Source organism: Vulpes vulpes, chromosome 13 (genome assembly GCF_048418805.1).
Source record: "Vulpes vulpes isolate BD-2025 chromosome 13, VulVul3, whole genome shotgun sequence".
NCBI lineage: Eukaryota > Metazoa > Chordata > Mammalia > Carnivora > Canidae > Vulpes > Vulpes vulpes.
Window position 1 is genome coordinate 46,408,175 of NC_132792.1, and position 25,147 is coordinate 46,433,321.

Here is a 25,147-nt window from a genome sequence, read left to right on the forward strand (position 1 = left end):
AAATTGGATCTAAGTTTTCAAATATTTTGTTTTGAGTAAAAATAACTAAATCATACACGAATTAACTCTATGAGAACTTCAGATGAGTTACTCAGCTTGAAAATTCTCCACTGTAAGTATATTTACCTCATTTGCATACTAAAGGCAAAACCAACAGATATGCAGTAGTTGCCCCTTATCTATCGGAGATCCATTTCAAAACACTAGTAGGTGAATAACACTAGTTAAAACTAGTGTTGAATGAATAACATAGACATTGTGACATAGCATGAGACTACTACTGACCTTCTAGCCTTATGTCTACAGATAACCGCTGGTAACTGAAAGAACCATGAAAAGAAAAACCACAGATAAGAGGTGGGGGGGGGGGATCTGCTGTATTCAAGTTCCTTTTTGTCTCCTAATAAAAAGGCATGAGAGGACTTTCTAACATCAGTAATGTGCGAGAAAATTCTACTTTTCTTAGGAACTATTAGATAACAGATATATCTCTGTCCCCAAGAAACAATACATAAAACTTAGTAACATTTCAGAAGAGAATGGGTATTGGCTAAAGTGAAACTTCATGGCTGCCAACTTATTTTAAGTTCCATTTTCTGCATTCCCAGGATCCCTTATACCTAACACATAATCATGTGGCCTAAATTTTGCCAATCAAATGTACCATATGGAGTTGGGTTTGTAATTTAGCAATGTAAGACAGAGGCTGCACTCTGGGGAACTGATCTTCTGGCAAGTTAAGTGGTGAAGATATTTGGTAAGTTTTTTAAACATGTATGTAATGTTCACTAGTTGGTTGCCTCTACTGCAGACTGAAACATAGCATCGGTAAAAGAGCCTCTGGTATCCAGTCCAAATTATCACCTACAGTGAACATCAGTAGCAAGAGTATCTTCATTACAGAAACCTTCAAGTGTGGTGAAGTAATCATGAAGTAATCATGAAGTAATCAGAAGCCCAACTTGGCTTCTCTGTGACCCTCCTGAAGATTCTGTAAGCTAAATAAGCCCCATTAATAAGTTCCTTTCCTACTTAAACTGGCAAGAATAGATTCCATATCTTGTAATCCTTAGTGAAAATGTCAGATTGTAGATATCAAAAAGTTGTGGTTCTTATTTTCATTCTGACAATCACTAGCTATGTGACCAAAGGAGGTTGGTTATCCTTTCTGGGCGAGATGGGGAAATCGCCCCTCCCCCCCACGAGGCCGGCGAGGGTACCGTTTCCGTTTCCAGGGGGGAGGGGAAGGGCAGGGTCTCACGACTTGCAGTGGGACAACTTGAACGGCCCACGCACACGGGTCAGGAGGTGGTGGAGAGGCGAGGCCCGAAGGACACCCCCAGAGCCGTCCAACTGGACCCACGGTGGAGCCGGTGCTTTCAGCCTCAGCGGACGACGCTGCCACGGCGCGAGGCGCTGAGGGCCCGGGCAGCCGCGCACGAGAACCGACCTGCCCATCTTCCCGCGCGGGGGCTCCCAGCAGCCCCCGCGCTAAGAGCCCCTTGCTCCGTGGGCTCAGCTGATGCCCCGCCTTCGCAGCGGGGGTCAGCGGGGGGTCAGCGCTTCCGGCGGACCCTAGAGAGCCCCGCTTGCGGGAATCTGGTGAAGGTTCCAGACGCCTGGGCTGAGGTGAGTGACACAGAGCAGTTTGGGACTTTCTTGTTTAAGGAGTCGGCCTTGAAGCCACAGACTTTACACCTCAAGGTCCACCTGCTGCCCAAGGACAAGCCTCGAAGATCCGGCGTCCGCCCGCCCGTGGTGCCTGAGACCAGCAGTGCCCACCCTGCGGGCGCTCCTTTGTCAAGAACTTTCCTGAGGCGAAGCGGGCGGAATCGGACACCTTACAGGCTTCAGACGTTCCCGTGTGTCCTTCGTCCCGCGTGTCCTCAGCGCCGGGGGGGGGGGGGGGGTTGCTGCTGCCCACGGGGCCCATCGCGGATGCGCGGCGGCAGAGCCAGAACTGGACGCGGCGGGGGAAGCGACGCCAAAGGCCTAGGTAGTTCTGAAAAGGAGGTGTGAGGAGCTCCGCCTGAAGAACCTGAAAACGGGAGACGACAGCGACGGGTGTGACTTTGGGATCGGGATCCTGTACCAGGCGGCGGGAGCGGCTCAGACACGAGGAACTTGCCAAAGCGGAAATCCAGAAGGTGCTTCTCTCTCTCTCTCTCTCTCTCTCTCTTTTTAAACCATTGAACCCTTGCTTTACTTGTCAGCTTTTCATGAAAGATACATTTAAATAGTTTAATTTCGGTAAAGCGTGTGTGTGTCGGTACTGGTGTCTGTACAGTGCTGGCCGGAAGGACTGTAGGGCTGTTCCAGGAACCTCCGACGTGGGCTTGTGCGGGTCTCAGGTAAGGCAAAAGCACCCCTGGGTCAGGAGATGGCTCTAGCCTCCAAGTAATGCTGTGGTCCCTCCTGCCCCCTGGGTCAAACCTCTATGGCCTCTTTACTGAGGAACCTATTCCTTTCATTAGCGCCTTCAGATGCATCTCCAAAACACCAGGGAACTTTTGTTTTTAAAGATTTTATTTATTTATTCATGACAGTTACAGAGAGAGAGAGAGAGAGGCAGAGACACAGGCCGAGGGAGAACCAGGCTCCACGCAGGGAGCCTGACCTGAGACTCCATCCTGGATCTCCGGGATCACGCCCTGGGCTGAAGGCGGCGCTAAACTGCTGAGTCATCCAGCCTGCCCCAAAACACCGGGAAACTTAAGGTAAACTTATTTTTAAGCAGTATGTTAATTTCTTCTTCTCTTTTTCATCTTTTTTTACAAATCAGTACCTTTATTTTTAATTTTTCCCATTCCCAACTGCCTTCTTTTTTTTTTTTTTTTTTGATTCAGGTGTAATTGACCTGACATATTAGTTTGTGAGGTACATAATAATTCGATATTTGCATATATCGTGAAACGATCACCCAGTAAGTCCAGTTAGCCTCCATCACCATATGTACTTATTTTTTTTTTGTGATGAGAACTCTCTACATCTACTCCCCTACATAATTTCAAAGAAGCAACACAGTACTATAAACTGCAGTCACCATACTGTACATTACATCCCCGTGACTGACTTATTTTGTATGTGGAAATTTGTACCTTGGACCACTTCACCTGTTTCAACCACCCGTAAGCCCTTGCCTCAGGAAACCAACCACCCGTCTTTTCTTTCTATAAACTCAGGTTTTGTTTTTTAGATTCCATATAAAAGTGACATCGTATGCTATTTATCCTTTTCTGTTTGAATTATTTCGTTTAGCATAATCCCCTTGAGTCTATCCATGTTGTTGCAGATGGCAATATTTCAACCTTTTCTATGGCTGAATAATATTCATATATATATGTACATATGTATATATAAACACCTTCATTAAGCTAGATCTTCTTGATAACTTGATACAGCTTCTACATCCATTTGCTGCTTCACCTTGCTCTTTTATGTTATGAAGGTGACTTATTTCTCTAAACCTCACAAACCAATATCTGCTAGCTTCACACTTTTCTTCTGCAGCTTGTAGAATTGAAGAGAGTTAGGGTTCTGCTCTGGATTAGGCCACGGTTTAAGGGAATGTTGTGGTTGCTTTGATTTTCTATCCAGACCACTCAAACTTTCTCCATATCAGTGAGTAGGCTGTTTTGCTTTCTCATCATTTATGTGTTCACTGGAGTAGCATTTTTAATTTCCTTTAAGAACTTTTCCTTTGCATTTACAACTTGGCTAACTGACCCAGGAGGTCTAGCTTTCAGCTTTCAGCCTATTTTGGCTTTCAACATGCCTTTCCCACTAAGCTTAATTATTCCCAGCTTTCCATTTCAAGTGAGAGACATGTGACTCTCCCTTACACTGGAACACTTAGAGGCTATTGTAGGTTTATTAACTAGCCTAATTTCAGTATTGTTGTGTCTCATGGAATAGGGAGGACAAGAGATGAGGGAGCAGCCAGTTGGTGGGGCAATCAGAACACACACAACACTTACCAATTATATTTGCTGTGTTATATGGGCACAGTTCATAACACCACAGAACAATTGCAACAGTAACACCAAAGGTCACTGATCTTAGATTACCATAACAAATGTAATAATAATGAAAAAGCTTGAAATATTGTGATAATTACCAAAAAGTGACACAGAGACACAAAGTAAGCAAATGCTGTTAGCAAAATGCTGATATACCTGCTTAAAACCAAGTTGCCACAACTCTTCAATTTGTTAAAAACACAATATCTGCAAAGCAGAAACTTACTTCAGTAAAACACAATAAAATAAGTTATACCTGGTATAAGTGTATGGATAACCACTCTCGATCTACATGTACTTTTTATAAAGCTTTCTCAAAGTAGATTTGCATCAATTATGCTTCAAATGCCTGTTCATTTCAATTACCTAGGAGAGTGGCATGAGGAAATGTTTCATGGAGAGTTTATGTTTTCTCTGCTGTGAACCTCAAAAGCTTAGAGTATGGTTTCTCTCAAAATTCCCTTCATAACTGTTGATTTGCAGTTCGGGCTCTATCAACCTGATTTCCTCAAAATGGAGTCTTTTTACGTGGTCCACTTTTTTTACATGTAGAATTCTGGACCGCCCCATAAGTGACTTACTGAATTAGTATCTCTTGAGTTTTGGAACAAAAAATCTACACACTTTTTTATCTTTCTCTAATTTGATATAAACAACTAAAAATACTGGAAATTTTGATAATATTTGAAATATTTGTTTTTTCCACATTCCTTGACATTATACAATATATGAAAGATATGTACCCACTGGGATAAAGGAGTAGGGAACAGAGTTAAAAATCATGAAATCAATTTTTTAAAATTATAGTTGACATACAGTATTACATAGTTTCAGGTATATGACATAGTAATTGAACAATTATATGTATTACAAACTGTTCACCAGGATAAATGTAGTTACTATCTGTCACCTGCTTATCCCATCCACTGCACCCCCAATCTCGGCAAATACCAGTTTGCTCTTTATATTACTGAGTCTGTTCCTGCTGTGTTTTGTACATTTGCTTTGTTTTTCAGACTACACGTATTGGTAAAATCATACGGTATTTGTCTTACTTAGTCTGGCTTATTTCATTTAGCATACTACCCTCTCGGTTCACCCATGTTATTGTGAATGGCAAGATTTCATTCTTTTTTATGGCCAAATAGTGTTCTGTTGTATACATACTATATTTTCTTTATCCATGGAGAATCTATGTCCTCTCTAAAGGGGACATTAGATAGTTCCAGCTAATTTTTGCTATGTGATAATCCAGGCCTAGGGTTGCCAGTTTGTCAAAAGAACCACAAATTTAGATTTTTAATAGGTAATTTTCAGTTATCTGAAACACTGCACTTCCCAAATAACAATTTAAAAAACCCTGCTCTGTGTCTAGCAATTTTTAATACAATATTACAATATGCTGAAATCCAAACAGGTATAATATCACAAGGAAATCTAAAACAAACTGTAGATTATGACTGGAAGATATTAGTCGAGTGTACTGAAATACCTACCAGGCTCATCATTCAGATAAAAACGCTGAGCTTTTTTAGTGGGAAGAAGTGTTCAAAATGAAGTCACAAATAATTTGAGTTATACAACCAAACATGTAGAACATGTAAAATACTGGCCATTTTTATTCACCATACCATAGGAAGCACAAAATGGATTAAAGGAGGCTCAGAGATAGACAACTAGTTGTGATTGAGCAATGATAATCCATGTTGCAGGGGGAGGAGAAAGGTTGAAATTGAAGTCAAGTGTGCATTAAAATAAGAAGAGTAGGTTTTCGGGGGTTTTGTCATAGTTCTGTTTCATGCTGGAAAAATGAGAACCAAGAGGTAAAACTCTTGGGGCATATTATATATAAATAAGGTAATAAATAAATTCCAACAAAAATGAAATAAAACACACTTAATACAATCCCTTTTTTTCTTCTTTTAATCCCATTTTTTTCATTATGAAATTAACCAGACAAAATTACTCTTTCAAATTGCCAGAGAATTTTGAAAGACTCTTAATTTCTGTATTTATCATACTGAAGGCTGAAAACTATCTAGAATCTCAAAGGGCGAGTGGGAGGTGGGGTGCAGATCCTAGCCAGATGCATCTCTGGGCAAGAGTTGAGCTATAGAAAAGTCAGAGGAGACATCGATAGGAAAGGGAACAGCAAAGGGCCCTATCATGTCCAGGTTTAAAAACAGTATTATAGGGATGCCTGGGTGGCTCAATTGTTGAGTGTCTGCCTTTGGCTCAGGGCATGATCCCAGAGTCCCAGGATTGAGTCCCATATCAGGCTTCCTGCATGGAGCGTGCTTCTCCTCCTTCTGCCTATGTCTCTTCCTCTCTCTCTCTCTGTGTCTCTCCTATGATTAAATAAATAAAATAAAATGAAAAAAATTATGTATGTAGCATGGTAAATTGCTAAGAAATTATTTTTAAAAACCCATTTAAAGGGAATTCATTCTTACTTACTTTTTAGGTTTTCTAATTTTATTTAAATCCAATTTGCCAACATGTAGTATGACACCCAGTGTTCGTCTTATCATGTGCCCTCTTTAATGCTCATCACCCAGTCACCCCATCCCCTATCCACCTCCCCTTCTGCAACCTTTTGTTTGTTTCCCAGAGTTAGGAGTCTCTCATGGTTTATCTTCCTCTCTAGTTTTTCCCCACTCAGTTTCCCTCTTTTCTCTTATGCTTCCTTTTTATATTCTACATATGAGTGAAACCATATGATAATTGTCTTTCTCTGATTGATTTCTTTCACTCAGCATAATATCCTCCAGTTCCATCCACATCAAAGTAAATGGTAGGTATTCATCCTTTCTGATGGCTGAGTAATATTCCATTGTGTGTGTGTGTGGGTGTGTGTGGGTGTATACATACACACCACATCTTCTTTATCCACTCATCTGTCGAAGGACATCATGGCTCCTTCCACAGTTTGACTATTATAGACATTGCTGCTATATTGGGGTGCAGATGTCCTGTCATTTCACTATATCTGTATCTTTGGGGTAAATATCCAGTAATGCAATTTCTAGGCCATAGGGCAGCTCTATTTTTAACTTCTTGAAGAACCTTCACACTGTTTTACAGAGTGGCTGTACCAGTTTGCATTCACATCAACAGTGCAGGAGGGTTCCCCTTTCTCCACATCCTCTCCAACGTTTGTGGTTTCCTGTGTTGTTAATTTTAGTCATTCTCACCAGTGTAAAGTGGTATCTCAATGTGGTTTTGATTTGTATTTCCCTGATGGCAAGTGACGTGGAGCACTTTTTCATGTGCTTGTTGGCCATGTGTATGTCTTCTTTGGAGAAATGTCTCTTCATGTTTCCTGCCCATTTCATGACTGTTTCTTAGGTGTTGAGTTTGATAAGTTCTTTTTAGATCTTCGATACTAGCCCTTTATTTGATATGTAATTTGCAAATATCTTCTCCCATTCTGTAGGTTGTCTTTTAGTTTTGTTGACTCTTTCTTTGCTGTGCAGAAGCTTTTTATTTTGATGAATTCGCAGTATTTCATTTTTGCTTTTATTTCCCTTGCCTTCATAGAGGGATCTTGCAAGAAGTTGCTGTGGCCAAGTTCAAAAAGGTTTTTGCCTGTGTTCTCCTCTAGGATTTTATGGATTCTTGTCTCACATTTACATCTTTCAAACATTTTGTGTTTACCTTTGTATATGGTATAAGAGAATGGTCCAGTTTCATTCTTGTTGTGTTGATTGTTCAGTTTTCCCAATAAGATTTATTGAAGAGACTGTCTTTTTTTTCCATTGGATATTCTTTCCTGCTTTGTCGAAGATGAGTTGACCACAGATTTGAGGGTCCATTTCTGGGTTCTCTATTCTATTCCAGTGATATATATGATCCAGGATGGAATGTTACATATATATCTGTGAAATCCATTTGATCCAGTGTGTCATTCAAAGCCCTTGTTTCTTTGGTGATCTTCTGCTTAGGAAATCTGTCCTTTGCTGAGAGTGTAGTGTTGAAGTCTCTTTCTATTAATCTATTATTGTCTATGTCTCTTTACTCTGGTTATAAATTGGTTGATACAATTGCTGCTCCCACATTAGGGGCATAAATATTCCTAATTGTTAGGCCTTATTGTTGGATATACCCTTTAAGTATGATATAGTGTCCCTCTTCATATCTTATTACCATCTTTGGTTTAAAATCTAATTATCTGATACAAGGATTGCTATCCCAGCTTTCTTTTGAGGACTATTACATAATAAATGATTCTCCACTTCCTCATTTTCAGTCTGGAGGTGTCCTTAGGTCTAAAATGAGTCTCTTGTAGACAGCGTATAGATGGGTCTTGCTTTTTTATGCTAATCTAAAACCCGGTGTCTTTTGATTGGATTATTTAACCCATTCATGTTCAGAGTAACTATTGAAAGATATGAATTTAGTGTCATCAAATTACCTATACAGTCCCTATTTCTGTAGATTGTTTTTTGGGGCTCCTTCTTTGCTTACAGGGTCCCCCTTAATATTTCTTGCAGAGCTGGTGTGGTGGTCACATACTCTCAGTTTCTATCTATCCTGGAAGCTCTTTATGTCTTCTAGTCTGAATGACAGCCTTGCTGGTAAAGTATTCTCAGCTGCATGGTTTTCTCATTTAGTACTCTGAGTGTATCATGCCAGCCCTTTCTGTCCTGCCAGATCTCTGTGGATAGATTTGCTATTAATCTGATATTTCTCCCCATATAAATTAAGAATCTCTTGTCTCAAGTTGCTTTTAGGATTTTCTCTTTATCTTTGAAATTTTTGAGCTTCACTATTATATGTCAGGGTGTTGATCAATTTTTGTTGATTTTGGTGGTTGGTCCTCTCTATCTCTTGGATATGTATGCCAGTTTCCTTTCCCAGGCTAGGGAAGTTCTCAGCCATGATTTGTTCAGACATACTTTCTGGTCCTCTCTCTCCCCATACCCTCTGGAATCCCAGTAAGATGAATATTATTCTTTCTCAAACTATCATCTAATTCCTGGAGTCTCTCCTTATGGGCTCTTAGTCATTTATCTCTCTTTTCCTCAGTTTCCTGCCTTTCCATCAGCTTGTCCTATATGTCATTCACTCCCTCTTCTACCTCATTAACCCCAACTGTTAGAGCATCCAGTTTAGACTGCTTTTCAGTTGAAGTATTTTTTATTTAGGCCTGATTAGATCCCAATTCTGCAGTAAGAGAATCTCTCGAGCCACAATAATGTTATAATTGTAATCCTGAATTGTATCTCTGACATCTTACTTAAACCCATATCTGTTAGATCTGTGGCAGAGAGTATTACTTCTGGTTCTTTTGTGGTGAATTCTTCCTTCTAGTCGTTTTGTCCAATGCTGAATGGCTGTATGATTGAGCAGAATCAAAACAATCAACCACGACCTAAGTGGAATACACCATAGATAATTTCGAATAGGTCAGGGGGCCAGAAAATAAAAGAAAAAGGAAAAAAAACCATAAAAAAAGGAAAATAAAAGAAAAAGGAAAAAAAAGACCATGAAAAAGGGAAAACAAATTTAAAAAATAGTAAAAATTTTAAAAAGTGGGAGGTAGGAAGTGGTGGAGGAGAGAGAATATAGCCTCACAGAGTGGCCCAACATGATGATCCTCTTGGTTCTAAGTATTTTGGTCTGTACGTTAGAAAGTCTCAAATTCCAAATTTATGCAAACATGCAAAACATAGAGAAACAACAGAACAACAAAAAGAAGACAAAAGAGGGGGAAGAATGGGAAGAAAGAGAGAATATAATCTCACAGAGTCGACCAACATGATGCTTCACTTGGTTCTGAGTGTATTTTGGTCCATATGTTAGAAGGTACTAAACTCCAAAACTATAAAACAAAACAAAACAAAACAAAAAACCCAAAACTTATATATCTACAAAAATTAAATTGGATATGTTAAAAGGAAGCCAAAAATGAAGAATATATCTATGACATGTAATCATAAAAAAAATGAAAATAAAAAGGAAAAAACTTAATTGTTAAAATATTGTAGTTAAGACAGGAAAAAATAAAGAATATTGGAAATTCTTAACTTGAAAGATAAATGAGTCATAAGGAATAAACTTTGAGTTCTATATATTATTTTACCTCAGTCCTGGAGTTTTCCAGGGTGTTTGGTCAATAAATTGTCTGTTCCCCTTCTAGCTGGTGTTCTGGGGGAGGGGCCTGCTGTGCTGATTTCAGGTGTCTGTGCCTGGGTGGGAGATGCCCCAACCCTTGCCAGCTGGTGGGGTTCAGTGTAAGCCGTTTTCCCTGTGAGACCTTTGTCCCTGGAGTCCATGCGCCTCCAGGGTGAAAGGGGGGGGAAATGGTGGCAGCCTGATCTCCAGCCCTGGAGCCAAAAGCTCCCAGTGTGTACCGAACTGCAAACTCTTAGTATGCACTGGCTCAGATCCTCCTGGGGACCGGTGGGGGGGAGGGGCACAGAATTGTTCAATTTGAAGGGCGCTGGGTGGCAAGAGAGCTTTCACCATCTTGTGTGTTCACTGGCTCTGCCTCTCCTGAGGGAAAAGAGGATAGCCCACTTCCCTCCACTACCAGGCTCTGGGATGTGTCACCTCCTGGAGTGGGCACCCGCTCCACCTCTCCTAGATGCCCTTTCCAGTCCTTTACCAACACCTAGGACGGTGCTGATTGATCCCCTGGTCCCACTGCAGTTTGTGGTTTGTGACACAAGTTGGGCTTTCTCCCGGGCTTCCCTGTTCTTTCTGTGACTCTGAGAGTGTTGAGATCTCACTGCCCCTCCTGCAGTTTTGCCCTATTTCACCACTGAGCACTTTTCAGGCAGGGAAGACTCTCAAGAACAGATTTCTAAAGGATCCATTTGTACTCCTTAGCACTTTCCTGCAGCAGCTTACAGAGGTTCCCTCCCCTGCCCCATTCATCTTCTGATATATCCCCTCTGTTTCTCTTCACTGCACTCCTACCTTGTATGAAGTGATCACTTTTTTCTCTGTAGCATTCCAGCTGTTCTTTCTTTACATCTCAGGTTGATTCACAGGTGTTTAGATTGTTTGAAAGCTATCTAGCTGACTTTGGGGGACCAGATGAATCGAGGACTCCTACTCTTCCACCATCTTGCCTCTTCCCCTACTTTTCAGTTTTAATTCCAGTATAATTAACATATAATTTATATTAGTTCCAAATATACAATATAGTGATTCAATTCTATATATCACTCAGCACTTATCATGATAAACGTACTCATAATCCCCTTCTTCTGTTTCAACCATCCCCGACCCACTTCCACTCTCGTAACCATCTGTTTGTTCTCTGTATGTAAAAGTCTGGGGTTTTTTGTTTGTCTCTTTTATTCTTTTTTCATTTGTATTGTTTCTTAAATTCCACATATGAGTGCAATCATACGATACTTGTCTTTGTTTGACTGACTTATTTCACTTAACATTAGACTGTCTACGTCCATCCATGTTGTTTCAGATGGCAAGGTCTCATTTTTTGTGTGTTCAGTAATATTCCATTGTGTATGTATGTATGTGTGTGTTTGCACATCTTATCTTTATCCCTTAATCTATTGATAGACACTTGGGTTGCTTTCATTATTTGGCAATTGTAGATAATGCTGCAATATACGTAGGTTTGCATATATCTTTTTGAATCAGTGGTTTTTGTATTCTCTGGGTAAATACCCAGTAGTGGAATTACTGGATCATCTGGCAATTCTATTTGTAAGTTTTTGAGCCACCTCCACATTGTTTTCTACAGTGCTAAACCAGTTTGCATTCCCACCAAAAATGGGCACATGTTATTTTTTTCTTACATCCTCACCAAACTTTGTTGTTCTTTTGGTTTTTGACTTTAGCCAATCTGACAGGTGTGAGGTAATGTCTCATTATAGTTTTGATTTGCACTACCTAGACAGTGATGTTGAGCCTCACTGTATATGGCCTTCATGTATATGTTGGCCATTTGAATGTCTTTCTTAGAGAAATCTGTTCATGTCTGTTCATTTCTTCAGCCATCTTTAATTGGATTATTTATTTTTTGGGTGTTGAGTTGTTGTATAAGTTCTTCATCTATTTTTGATACCCTTTATCAAATATGTCATTTGTAAATATCTTCTCCTATTCGGTAGGTTGTATTCTTCAGTTTTGTTGATCATTTCCCCCACTGTACAGAAGCTTTTTCATTTAATGTAGTCCCAATTGTTTATTTTTGCTTTTGTTTCCCTTGTCTCGGGGTATATATCTAGAAAAATGTTGCTGTGGCTAATGTCAGAGATACTACTATCTTGCTCTCTTCTAGGATTTTTATGATTTCAGTCTCACATTGAGGGCTTTCATCCATTTTGGATTTATTTTTGTGTATTGTGTAAGAAAGTGGCCCAGTTAGATTCTTTTGCGTGTTGCTGTCCAGTTTTCCCCACACCATTGGTTGAAGAGACTACCTTTTCCTATTGCATATTCTTGCCTCCTTTGTCCAAGATTAATTGACCAAATAATAGTGGGTTTATTTCTGAGTTTTCTATTCTCTTCCATTGATCTGTGTGTCTATTTTTTGTGCCAGGACCATACTGTTTTTATTATTTTTGTAGTATATTTTGAAATCTAGTATTGTGATACCTCTAGCTTTGTTCCTTTTCAAGATTGCTTTAACTATTTGGGGTCTTTTGTGGTTCCATACAAATTTTAGGATTGTTTGTCCTAGTTCTATACTGCTATTGGTATTTTGACAGGGATTGCATTAAATCTGTAGATTGCTTTGGTAGTATGGACATTTTAACAATATTTGTTCTCCCAATCCATGAGCATGGAATATCTTTCCATTTGGTGCTGTCTTCAATTTTTCATCAGTGTTTTATAGTTTCCTAGGTACAGGTCTTTCACTTCAATTAAGTTCAGTCCTAGATATTTTATTATTTTGGTGCAATTGCAAATGGGATTGTTTTCTTAGTTTCTCTTTCTGCTACTGCTTTATGAGTGTATACAAATGCAAGAGATTTCTGTATATTGATTTTGTAACTGTGACCTTACTGAATTTATCAGTTCTAGTGGTTTTTCTTTGGAGTCTTTAGGGGTTTTTGTATATGATATTATCTGCAAATAGTGACATTAGTTCTTCTTCCTTACCAATTTGGATGCCTTTTATTTTTTTTGTTGTCTGATTGCTATATCTAGGACTTCCAGTGCTCTGTTGCATAAGAGTGATGATAAGGGACATCCTTGTCTTATTCCTGTCCTAAGGGGAAAAGCTTTCCATTGAGTCATTTCACCATTGAGTTTGGTATCCATTGTGGGTTTTTCATGTATGCTAAGGTATGTTGTGGTGTGTTCCTTCTATTATGTTGAGGCATGTTTCCTTTGTTGAGAGCTTTTATCATGAATGGGTGTTGTACGTTGTCAATTGTTTTTTCTGCATCTATTGAAATGATCATATAGTTTTTATCCTTTCTCTGATTTATATGACATATCACATTGATTAGTGATTATTTTTTTTCTTTAAAGATTTTATTTATTCATGAGAGACACAGAGAGAGAGAGAGAGGGAGAGAGAGAGAGTGAGAGATGCAGAGACACAGGCAGAGGGAGAAGCAGGCTCCATGCAGGGAGCCTGACACAGGTCTCAATCCTGGGTCTCCAGAACCAGGCCCTGGGCCAAAGGCGGCTCTAAACCGCCGAGCCACCCGGCTGCCCCTGATTAGTGATTATTGAATCATCCTTGCACCCAGGATTAAATCCCACTTGATCATGAATGATTTTTTCAATGTATTGTTATATTCAGATTGCTCCTGTTTTGTTGAGGATTTTTGCATTGATACTCATCAAAGATATTTGCCTGTAGTTTGTTTGTTTGTTTATTTATTTATTTATTTAGGTAAATAAAATAAAATCTTTACCTGGTTTTGGTATCACGGTAATGCTGGCCTCATGGAATGAATTTAGAAGTTTTCCTTCCTCCTCTATGTTTTGGAATAGTTTGAGAAGAATAGGTATTAACTCTTTTTTCAATGTTTGGTAGAATTCACCGATGGAGCTGTCTGGTCCTGGACTTTTGTGTGTTGAGAGTTTTTTTGATTTGATTACCAATCCAATTTTATTGCTAGTAATTTTTCTGTTCAAATTTTATATTCTTCCTGATTCAATTTTGGGAAGTTACATGTTTTAGGAATTTATCCATTTCTTCTAGGTTACACAATCTTGGACATAGAGCTATTTCAATAATACGCTCTCATAATTGTTTGTATTTCTCTGGTGTCATTCTCATTTGTGATTTTGTTTGAGTCCCCTTTCTCTTTTTTTTAATGAGTCTGGCTAAAAGTTTATCAATTTTGTTGATCTTTTCCAAGAACCAATTACTGGTTTCATTGATTTGTTCTATTGTTTTTGTTTCTATTTTATTTACTTTTACTCTAATCTTTATTATTTCCTTCCTTCTACTAATTTTAGGTTTTGTTTGTTCTTTTTCCAGCTTCTTTAGGTGTAAGTTTGGGTTATTTGATATTTTTCTTGCTTCTTGAGGTAGGCCTGTATTGCTGTAAACTTTTGTCTTAGAATAGCTCTTGCTGCATTGCCAAAGATTTTGGACCATTGTGTTTTCATTTTCATCTGCCTCCATGTGTTGATATCCTATTTGATTTCTTGGTTGACCCATTCATTGTTAAGTAGCATGTTCATTATCTTCTATATATTTGTGTCCTTTCCAAATTTTTTCTTGTGAGGTTGATTCTTAGTCTCATAATGCTATGATCAGAAATAAAGCATAGTATGACTTAGTTTATTTTGAAATTATTGAGACATGTTTTGTGATCTATTCTGTAGGATGCTCCGTGTGTACTTGAAAAGATTGTGTATTCTGCTGTATTAGGATGGAGTGTTCTGAATATATATGTATCTGTTATATCCATCTGGTCCAAAGTGTCATTCAAAAGCACTCTTTCCCTATTTATTTTCTATTTAGATGACCCATCCATTGATATAACTGGGGTGTTAAAGTCCCCCTCAATAATTATATTACTATTGATTACTTTCTTTCTGTTTGTTATTAACTATTTTATGTATTGGGTGCTCCTATGTTGGGTGCATAAATATTTACAATTGTTCTATCTTCTTGTTGGATTGTTCCCTTTATGATTATGTAGTGTCCTTTGTCTCTTGTTACAGTCTGTGTTAAACTCTATTTTATCCAATCTAAGTATTGCTACCCTGGCTTTCACTTCCATTTGCATGATTAAATGCTTTTCCATCCCTTTGTTTTCAATCTGCATGTATTTTTGGGTCTAAAATGAGTCTCCTGTAAGCAACATACTAGATGGGTCTTGTTTTATTTAATCCACCCATCATTCTCTGTCTTTTGATTGGAGCATTTAGTCCATTTACATTCAAAGTAATTATTGATTGGTATGTACTTATTGCCATTTTGTTATTTGTTTTATGGTTGTTTTTGTAGTTTTCTCTGTTCCTTTCTTTTGTTCTTTTCTCTCATGGTTTTCTGGCTTTCTTTAGTGATATACTTAGATTCTTTTCTCTTTATTTTTTGCATATCTATTACCGGTTTTTAACTTTTGGTTACTATTGGGTTTAAATATAAAATCTTATGTATACAACAGTCTATATTAAGTTGATGGTTGCTTAAGTCTGAACCCATTTTGAGAGCACTAAATTTTTATTCCTCTTCCCCTCAGGTTTTAGGTATATGGTGTCATACTTTTATTTTATTATTTATTATTATAAAGTCCTTTTATTTTATGAATTCCTTGACTGATTTTTATAGATATACTTATTTTACTGCTTTTGTGCTTCCTACTTTTCTTATTTCTGCTTATGATCTTTCCTTTCCACTCAGAGTCTCCTTTAACTGTGCACTATCTCCATGGGGCTGTATGTTGTACTATCTTTTTAAGGGTAGGGACTCAGTGTCCTAATATCCTCTGGCTCTCCCAGAGCCTAGCTGATAGATTTTTAAAGTGCTAAGTGTTAAATCCCCAGTGATTGTAATAATTCACTAAGTTAGGTTCCTCTGGTTGTCAAAGCCAAATGTTATGGGAATTTCTCTTCCCAGTGCAAGTCCCTTGTGCATAGGATGCCTGGTTTGGGATCTGCTCCTCTCCCCTCTCTGTGCATCCCTCCCTCCTGCAGACAGTTCAAGGGGTGAGTTTGGCTCTGAAACATGTCTCCGCCCTTGCTATCCTATTTGTCATGGCCTCTTCTCTACATTTAGCTGTGGAGAATCTGTTATACCAGTCTTCAGGTCCTCTTTTTGGTTTATGTACACTGATGTGGGTGTTATCTTGGTGTATCATTGGGACAAGTGAGCCTAGGATCCTTCTACTCTGCCATCTTCCCCAGAAGTCCAAAGGGAATTTATTTTAAATAACGCTCTTTTAACAACTAAAACTAGTCTCCATTTAGACATCTTATTTAGCAATCTGTTCACTCATCTGTAAACTCCTTTTTGCTTTTTTCTTGTTTGATCCATGTGCTAGAGAATCATTTTAGGCACTAAAATTATTTTTTAAATAAATTTATTTTAAAATATAAAATTTTTTAAAGTCAGAAAACAGTAAAAAATGGAAAATACATTCATGTAACAAAGCCATATAATATCAGCATATTTGAAAGTATTCTATAAAAGGATGAATTTGGCCCATATTAAATTTTATAAGTTCTGATTAATTTAATACACACAGGATACAGGATGCATCATTTTGATAAATATTTAACCAGGTATGAAACATTCCAAACTATTGTATTTAGGCCATAGAACTGAATTAAGCATTAGAAATATATGATGTTTGTCTTTCTCATTCTGTTTCAATATTTAGGTTCTGAAAGGTAAAATCAATTGTTATATTCTAATCCATAAAAAATATAGTCTATAAAGTCATAACATATTCAGCAGCTAAAATAATCCTCTAAAAACAGTATTATAAAAGGTTGTTTAAAAATAACTCACATAATTGGTTGCCCTTAAGTACAAAGCATATCGTTTTTGCAATTCAGTAATCAAAAATAATTTAAGTGTGCTACATCTCTTCCCCTTGACACTTTGGCTCCAAAGAAACACTCATGACAAAGTTATCAGCAATAAAATTCTTAAGTAATAGGCAATGCACAATAATTGAGCATCATATGGAGCATCAAGTTCTCTGTATAGTTTTTTCAAATGAAAATAAATAATGTAAATTTAAGCTGCACACTTAAATTCACATTCAGAGATTTATCGCTTGTGCCATTTGCTGTCCCATTATATGCCCATTTGTAGTATTTTCTCTCTCACTCTCATTCTTACTCATTTTCTCTCCAGTGGAGTTATTTGGAGGACATTTTTTTTTCACATTTTGAAACAGGATTTTTCATTTCTGGCAACTTTATGGTGATGTGGTGACAGGCATCAACAGAGATCAGAATACAAACTTGACCAGTTGATAATTCAGATAATGGATTTCAACCATCATGCTATTATCCTTTAAAGGCTATTAAAAGAAATTTAACTTTTTCACAGATTGTTTTCCATGTGTGAAAATATTCACACTTAAGCATAAATTCACCTGGTAGCAGAAATGGATATAATAAATTTGAGAGAGCTAACTGATAATAGTGCCGTTACTGGCATTGAATTTATCTCCGGCCCTCATTTCATCTGCAGAAAGAGGTTGATTCATCTACTCTTTTCATCTTTGTAGCATCAAACTAAGATAATTAGTAATACATTCTGTCAAGCATGTGATTCTCTTTCCTTTTCATGCCTTTCCTCTCACATGCTTTGGTGTTCCATTATTGGATCCATGGTAACACTGTAAAGAATAATTAAGCAAAAACTTGCAAGATAACAGATGAAAAAAATGCCTTCTATTCCTAAGATACCCCTAGAAATTTTATGAGCATTTACTGGTATTAATTGGATGACATTATATTTGAACAAGCAAAAATTGGGGTGTCAGGAAAGGGTACAAACTCCTTTCTGGGAGATAGTGCCAAGCTGGTACAAGGCAGAGGGAACATGCAAATACTGTATCCACCGGCCTCCATTCTCTGAGAGTACCTTTTTAGGCCCCTAGTTGAACAACAAATGAGAAACCTGCCTTTAAGCCAAAGCTCCTCAAAAAGCAGATAGACCTCTTTCATATAAAGATTGGAGATGTGTTTTAATCTATTTGTGCAGTGCCCTGGGGCTGGTAGTCCACCAAGAACTGTCTCCAAATGTTACAATCTCACAGGACCAGTGTCCCAAGTTCCTTTGGCCTCTAGAGCAGGGTGATTAAAGGGTATCCTCTGGGCGGCAGCAACAAAACCTAGAGCAGAAAATGCATGTAAAACTCCCCTCTGGGAGATATTGGTGCTCTGGAGCACTGTAAGCACTGCAGAGGGAGACCTTGAAGATGGCACTCAGCAACTAAAATGAGCATATAGATGCCACCCACCAGGAGAAAGAAAAAAAAATTAACTTAAGAAGATGATGCCTGAGCTAGAGCACAAAGGTGGCACTTACCAGCTGGAAAGATGCAGAGGGGAAACATATAGATGGTGCCCACAGGAAAAAACAAAGAATAAAAAGAGATGATACCCACTGAGTGAGGCAGAGGGAGAGAATGAGATGGTACCCACCAGTCAGCAGACCTTTAGAATATGTGCTAAATTAGATGCTTGCCCCTCAGGCTGACAGTTCAAGATTAGCAAATGAGCTTCCTTCCTGTATGGGCACCTCTTGATCAGCTGCTCCTGTGCTAGGCCCTGGAGCAGCAGGTAAGTCCAAGTGCACAAACCCTTTAAGTGTCATTTCTCAGATTGTTACTGCTTTGTGGGCCCCATAGATGTGAGCTTCATTGGATTTCAAAGCTAGATGTTTTGGAGTCTCATCTCTCAGGTGTGGATGTTAAAGGATGGGGTGCACAATGTGAAGTTCACACTGCTTCAATGTGGGCCGCCTTTCATTTTCCAGATGTATAGGAGTTGCTTAGATAGCTCAGGTTTTTTTCAGAGGAAGTCGTTCCTTATGTAGCTGCAGATTCATGTGTCCATGGGAAGAGGTGTTCCCTGGATCCTTCTACATCATCATTTTGAACAGGAACTGCTCCAAAACCAAAAGGTTCTGAAAGAAAAAGATGAACTTACTGCAGGTGTAAACTCCATGGAAAAATATTTTTCTGACCTCTTTAAGTGGTTTCAAAACAGAAGGAGGTTATCAAAAGTCACCACATAAAAAAATCACTGAAGATGTATGCTAAGGATTAAATAGTAAGAATTGAAAAGGAAAGCCAGAGATACCAAGTGCTAAAGGCCCACACAGAAAAGAAACTCACACTGGAACTGAGGACATCACTCAGGTCTGGAGCAAGGCCCAAAATGAGGCTATGGCCTTCCACGTGAGCTGAGGAAGGAGCAGATGCACATCTATTCTCTGAAGAAGACCACTGAGGAGAATACTGAATAAAACAGTCACCTGACCAGAAGCTGTGACAACCTAATTTCCAAGATGGAGTTCTGACATGGAAGTCTCTGGTCAGTACCCATTCTCCCTCTTGTCTGTTTTTCTGTCTGTCTGACTCTGTCTGTTCGAAGGCCTCATGTTCTTTCTTCTCTTAACCACAGCTCGTTTTTAAACTAGATTGCTTTTTTTAAAAAAGACTAAATAAAGCTTCCTTTAAGTTAAAGTGAGAGAGAAAGGGTACTTCTATGTGGGTGTTCTGGTCAGTAGTCTCAGCTGAGACCTGTCTATCTGACATTCCAGCCCAGGTTCCTGAAACATGAGTAAAGAAGTCTCCAGAATATTTCAGTCCACAGCCTTTCAAATATTCCCAACTGACACATTAAACATTATATAGACAAGCTGTTCCCACTCTGACTTCTCTGCATTCCTTATACACAGAACCAGTGAGTATGATAAAATGATAGTTGTTTTAAGCCACAGAATTTTGGAGCAGTTTGTTATGCAGAACTAGATAACCAGAATGCTTCCCTATCTTCCTTCTCCCATTTTCCATTTACCAAATGTCCTCAGTTCATTTGGGATCCATGTCATTTCAGACAACTAAGTTGCCCTCCAGTTCCAAGAGTGAAATAGATGAGACATGGTAATCTAATTGGCAATGCAGTTCCTCTAGTTACAGAGACTAGTTCATGCAAGTGCACGTGAGCTAAGCCAGACTCTAATATTCAGGGTTACTGAATTAAAAGTGTTGAAATTTTCTTTAGCAAGTGTTTTCTTTGTCCACAATTTGGACTTCCTGGGGTTAATTTGTTGTTGTTGTTTTTTTTTTAATCATGAGGGAAGGCAATATGTGGAAGAAAAGAGAGTTGAGAACCCCAAAAACTCAGACCGGGGGCCCTGATAACATCATAAACTTTGGAATTAAACTCTTTCCTTAAATTTGTTCTTATGGATATTTTAGTTATATACTCTCCCTTTATTATTTAATCCAGTCTGGGTTGAGCTTTCTGTTGCTTGCAACCAAAAGCATTGTAAACTTTCTATGTATAAACCTAAATTTTTTCTGTAGAGACTTATGTCAGGGACTACCATAAATGAAAGAACTGAGGAGGGAAGCTTTTATTTTTCACCTTATATCTTTTTGTACAAATTACCTAGAAACATGCACCAATTACTTTTTCCACATCAACAGGAATCATGTGGGTGGTAAAATAGGCCATTTTATAATTTCGATTATCATATTTTTCTGTATGATACCCAACCACTTTTATATGACCCATAAGTTAATCCTTTCTATAACATAAAAGGGTATTGAGTACTTACTGTGCTGGGTAATATCACATGTATTACCTCTTCTCACGCTCACAAAAAAGTCCAGTATTTAATCTCTGCTATCCCCATGCAGAGTAGAAAAATGAAACTGAGAGCTATTCAGGAATTTGCCAAAGGTGACAAAACAAGTTGATTGGTAAAACTAGTATTTAGCTAATGGTAAATCTCTGTGGTATAGGTCGGCCGATACCACAGTCAGGGCTTATACCTGCCTCACCATCAGTGATTTAAGTGCTTGTCCAACTAATATTTGAACATTCTATCCTAAGGATAAGCTTGTTAGCCTTTATGTTGTAAAAACAACACAAATTAATTCTCTGTCAGTTTCACCTACTGAGAAAAGGTGGGTCTTTTTTTTTTTTTTCCTTTCTGGCTATGCGGAACAACCTAATCCTTCATAATCCTTCATCCAGGAACTTTTGAATATTTGAAGATAATTATCATGCCCCCCCAATAGCTCCTTACACATCCCAGCATATCCATGCTCACACACAAATATATACAGATTTATATATATAGATATATATATACACACACACACACACACACACACACCCAACCATTCTTTCTCTGTCTTTAAATCCTATCAAACATATATCCTTAAAGCTTTTCCATTTTCTCACCATTGTGACCCCACTATCTTGTACCCTCTCACCCTTTTAAAACTAAATAAAGTCTACAAAGTCTGAGTGATTTTCCAAGGACACAGAGGTACCTATTGATTGAATACATGATGTCTGATTACTGCTTTCTTATGGATCAGTATCAGTATTCATCATGCACAGCACACACAATTCTTGGTAATGGTATTTATTTGTATTTATTCCCATTTAGGAAGGAAGGAAGGAAGGAAGGAAGGAAGGAAGGAAGGAAGGAAGGAAAAAGACAAACAGATCACTACTTTGAATATCCCATTAATATATTAGCCACTTTGGATGAAAATTCAACTATGGAAGATTAGGCTGAATATTTGAGATCAGAGACTAACAATTTAGAGTGCTTACCAATGTGATAGAATAAATAACAATTGAGATTTTTTTTTTAAGCGCTATGACAGACATTTCAAAGAAGCAGTGTATCTAAATCAGCCTGTATTTAGTTGTGAGTTGGAAACAATTCCTGGCTAAGAACATATGCCCAGTTTAGAATTATGCATTTCTCTTCCAGAGAGAGCATTTCACAAGAAAGTTTTACCATTTCCATCGTCAGAGTCTATGAAAAAATGATATCTCAGAAAATTGCACAGATGCCAATAAAGAGGCAACAACATAAGCCCATATTCAGTCTCTGGCTCTGTGCAGAAAGAGGAATTGTGCATTGGAAAGAAAGTGATTATCACATAACATCTACCATAGCTCTCACTTGCTCCAGACATTGCACATAAAAGAGTCCCATAGTACCCACCCTCCAACCTTCACTCCCTTTTCCTTGCAACCTATCCATTTCTTACATATACCCTATACAACCCTACCCTACAGACCCGCATCGTATACGTGTGGGAATTTTACCCATTCATCTACAGTCATTTCTATGATCTCTAAACCGAAGTCTTTCTTATATTTAGCAATAAAATGGTTATAATTTGCATTGTGTTCATTAGGGTTGATAGGAGAGGATTAAACAACAAAGGGACCAGATGCCCCCCTAAATTGTTTTTGCTTCTTTCTCTAGCCCTCCCTGATACACTGTCTGGGGTCAGGTTTCAGGACAATGATATACCTAATGCATTCTCTTAGACTGTCCTCCTCTAAAGAGGCTTCCATTAGGAGATTCTGTCTTCCAGCTTCCTTCAATCTTTCCTACACCAGTCTTATTCCCTTATAAAGTCCTAAATCATTTCCCTTCAATTTTTTTCCTTGATCCTATTTTAGGCTTCCCTTCCTCAAAAAACGGTCATTATTCTGCTCCAGTCCTTGATGTCTTGGTTATACTTTAAAAATGCACTTAAAAATAGTTTATTAGTAAATACTGTAAAGAGTAATGTTCCTACTCTAATTGGTACTGCAGGGATTTTGCTCTTTCAGTCATTTAAAATATTACATCTTAAACAAATATTCTTACTGTGACTCTGAACAGAAAAAGGGTTTATTTCCCAAAGATTATCTGGAGCCTACCTTATTTCCTATCCAAGTCCTTCAAAGAGTTGTGAACTTTGTCATCTCATTAAATATAAACTCTTTGTTTCATGAAAACATTTTACTGTAGTTGGTGATAATTAATAGGTTCCTTATATGAAGTACCACAAGCTTTTCTAACATTACCCTGGAGTTATGCACAACTACATAAAAGCTGAAACACATGTGAAACTGACTTGTACATGCTAATTTACTTGGTCTTATTCTGACTCACCACACGTCATTGTTTACGTCAGAGTTCATAAATCTTACTTCGTTTCAAAAAGATGATTTATATACAAGTCTCAACTGATTGAATAAAAACTGAGCTTGTATACAATATAGTAGAGAACAAAAGTGCATGTGTTTTTGTTATATGTATTTTCTTTTGATGGTAGTAAACTACTGCAAATGGATTTTCATGTTTCAGCTTAATAAATTCCGACAGCTCATTATTGTGTAAATTTAGACAAGGCCACTGTGAAACAGCCATTAAGACTACAGTATGAAAGAGCTCCATATTTTTGAGACCCCAAAATTGTACGTATTAAGTTTAAACTCAGGAGAGTAATATTTGCCTATCTTTAACCTTGAAGGTCAGAAAACCTTCATTTAGTTAAGCTTTAGGTTATATGCCCAATCAATAAGAAGTAAATCCAATTCACCTAATATATACTGAGCATATACTGTAAGAAAGACACTTATAAAAACTGTCTAATTAAAAAAAACTGTCTAATTGTGGTCTAAACAGACTATTAAGACTGGCCAGGTCACTCACATAAACAGTCGTTATTCCACACTTTGCTCATGATTAGATACTATCTGTTTGACCTTCTCGTGTTTCTGTTTCTAGAATCCTCTCTAATCAACATACTGTTAGTAACAGAATAGCTTAAATTAGATTGAGTCTTCCAAGATAAGGAGTACATTATTAATGTCAAGTATAGAAAATTCTAGAATTGATTGAGAACAATCTAACACAAAGACTTTTAATCCATTAAAGCGAGGCCAGAAGATTAAAGAAAGAGAAATTTTCAGTACAGGTATAAACATATGTGACAATACTGGACAGATGTTTAAATGTTAGGCTGCTTCCTTGAGCAGATGCATCATTCACTGTTCTATTTCAGTAAGCAAGGAACATCATAATGAAATAAACAGATACATTTGGCAACAAGAGATCATCATTTTTATGAATTATATTTTTTGAAGATGGAACATTTTAAAGGGCTTTGCTTCAATATATCATCATACCTGGTGTAAATTTATAATGTGTCCTGTTTTCCAAAACTGACTAAATCAAATCAAGTTTCAGGGAGATGAAATGAACTTGATGAAAAGCTGTTTCTGAATCTTTGAAGGGGTTTCAGCTTTCTTTTTTTTTTTTATCAAGGCAAATCTGTCTTGTAGCATGTTAATGTAAATTATGGTGGTGAATGTCATATCTCCATCTGCTCCAACAATCTGTTAAAATACACAATTCTTTTCTAGGGAAAAGAGTTTATAATCTTTTAGCATATTGTTATCAATTCCCCTCTTGAATAAAATGCATCTTGGCAAAATCTATTTTTTATCAATGACCTAATTCCCTGCCCTGGCAGAATTTCTTGGTGATATCCTCAGAAGTGCATAAATATTTCTTCTCTATTCCTAGAAAGAGTTCTATCTGCTCTTGATAATACTCTTCGTCCTGTGTGCATCCATCCACATCAATGCAACAGACACTGCATTTAGAAATCACCATGGGAGCTAGTTCTTCACATCAGAATATTCACTTTGGAAAACAGAAAGAAGTCAAAGGAAAAAAAATTAGCTTTTAATCACAGCAAGGGTGGACTTAGAGCATCCTTGCAGTTTAGTTTCTGAAAGCACTAGCATTGGCTTGATGGAAGGAGCCTATCATAAGAATCTGGAGCCTTGGTGGCTCTGCTACTTTCTACAGAGAACTTGTACAAGTTACTTAACATTCAAAGTCTCATTTCCCTCATCACTAATAACAGTATCTACATCAATAAACAAGTAAAATCTTCTGTGAAAGTATCTGACAAAGTTCTATAGAGATACTAGTTATTTAATGTAAGACAACTATACTTCTCTTTCTCCTATTAACATTAGAGAATACAAATCCGTACATTATTTTCACATGATATGTAGTTAAGCCTAATTTAAGTTTCACAAAATAAATAAAAATAGTAACTAAGGTATTAGAGTATTAAATTGGAAGATATCTTGAGAGTATATTTTAACTCCCTCATCTTAAAGAACTTTTTAAAAATTATTATCAGAAAAGTGATCAGTGA

The 25,147-nt window shown here is 37.7% G+C and overlaps 1 protein-coding gene across 1 annotated transcript in view; it reads left to right on the forward strand.

The window, feature by feature from the left end:
* The first annotated feature begins 1,533 nt into the window (after positions 1-1,533).
* CNGB3 (cyclic nucleotide gated channel subunit beta 3) overlaps positions 1,534-25,147 on the forward strand; it is a 245,144-nt gene continuing 221,530 nt past the window's right edge. Inside the window, exons 1-2 of the mRNA XM_072734362.1 lie at positions 1,534-2,147; positions 2,547-2,717. The gene's annotated coding sequence lies outside the window, so the exon portion shown is untranslated. The remainder of the gene's footprint in view (positions 2,148-2,546; positions 2,718-25,147) is intronic.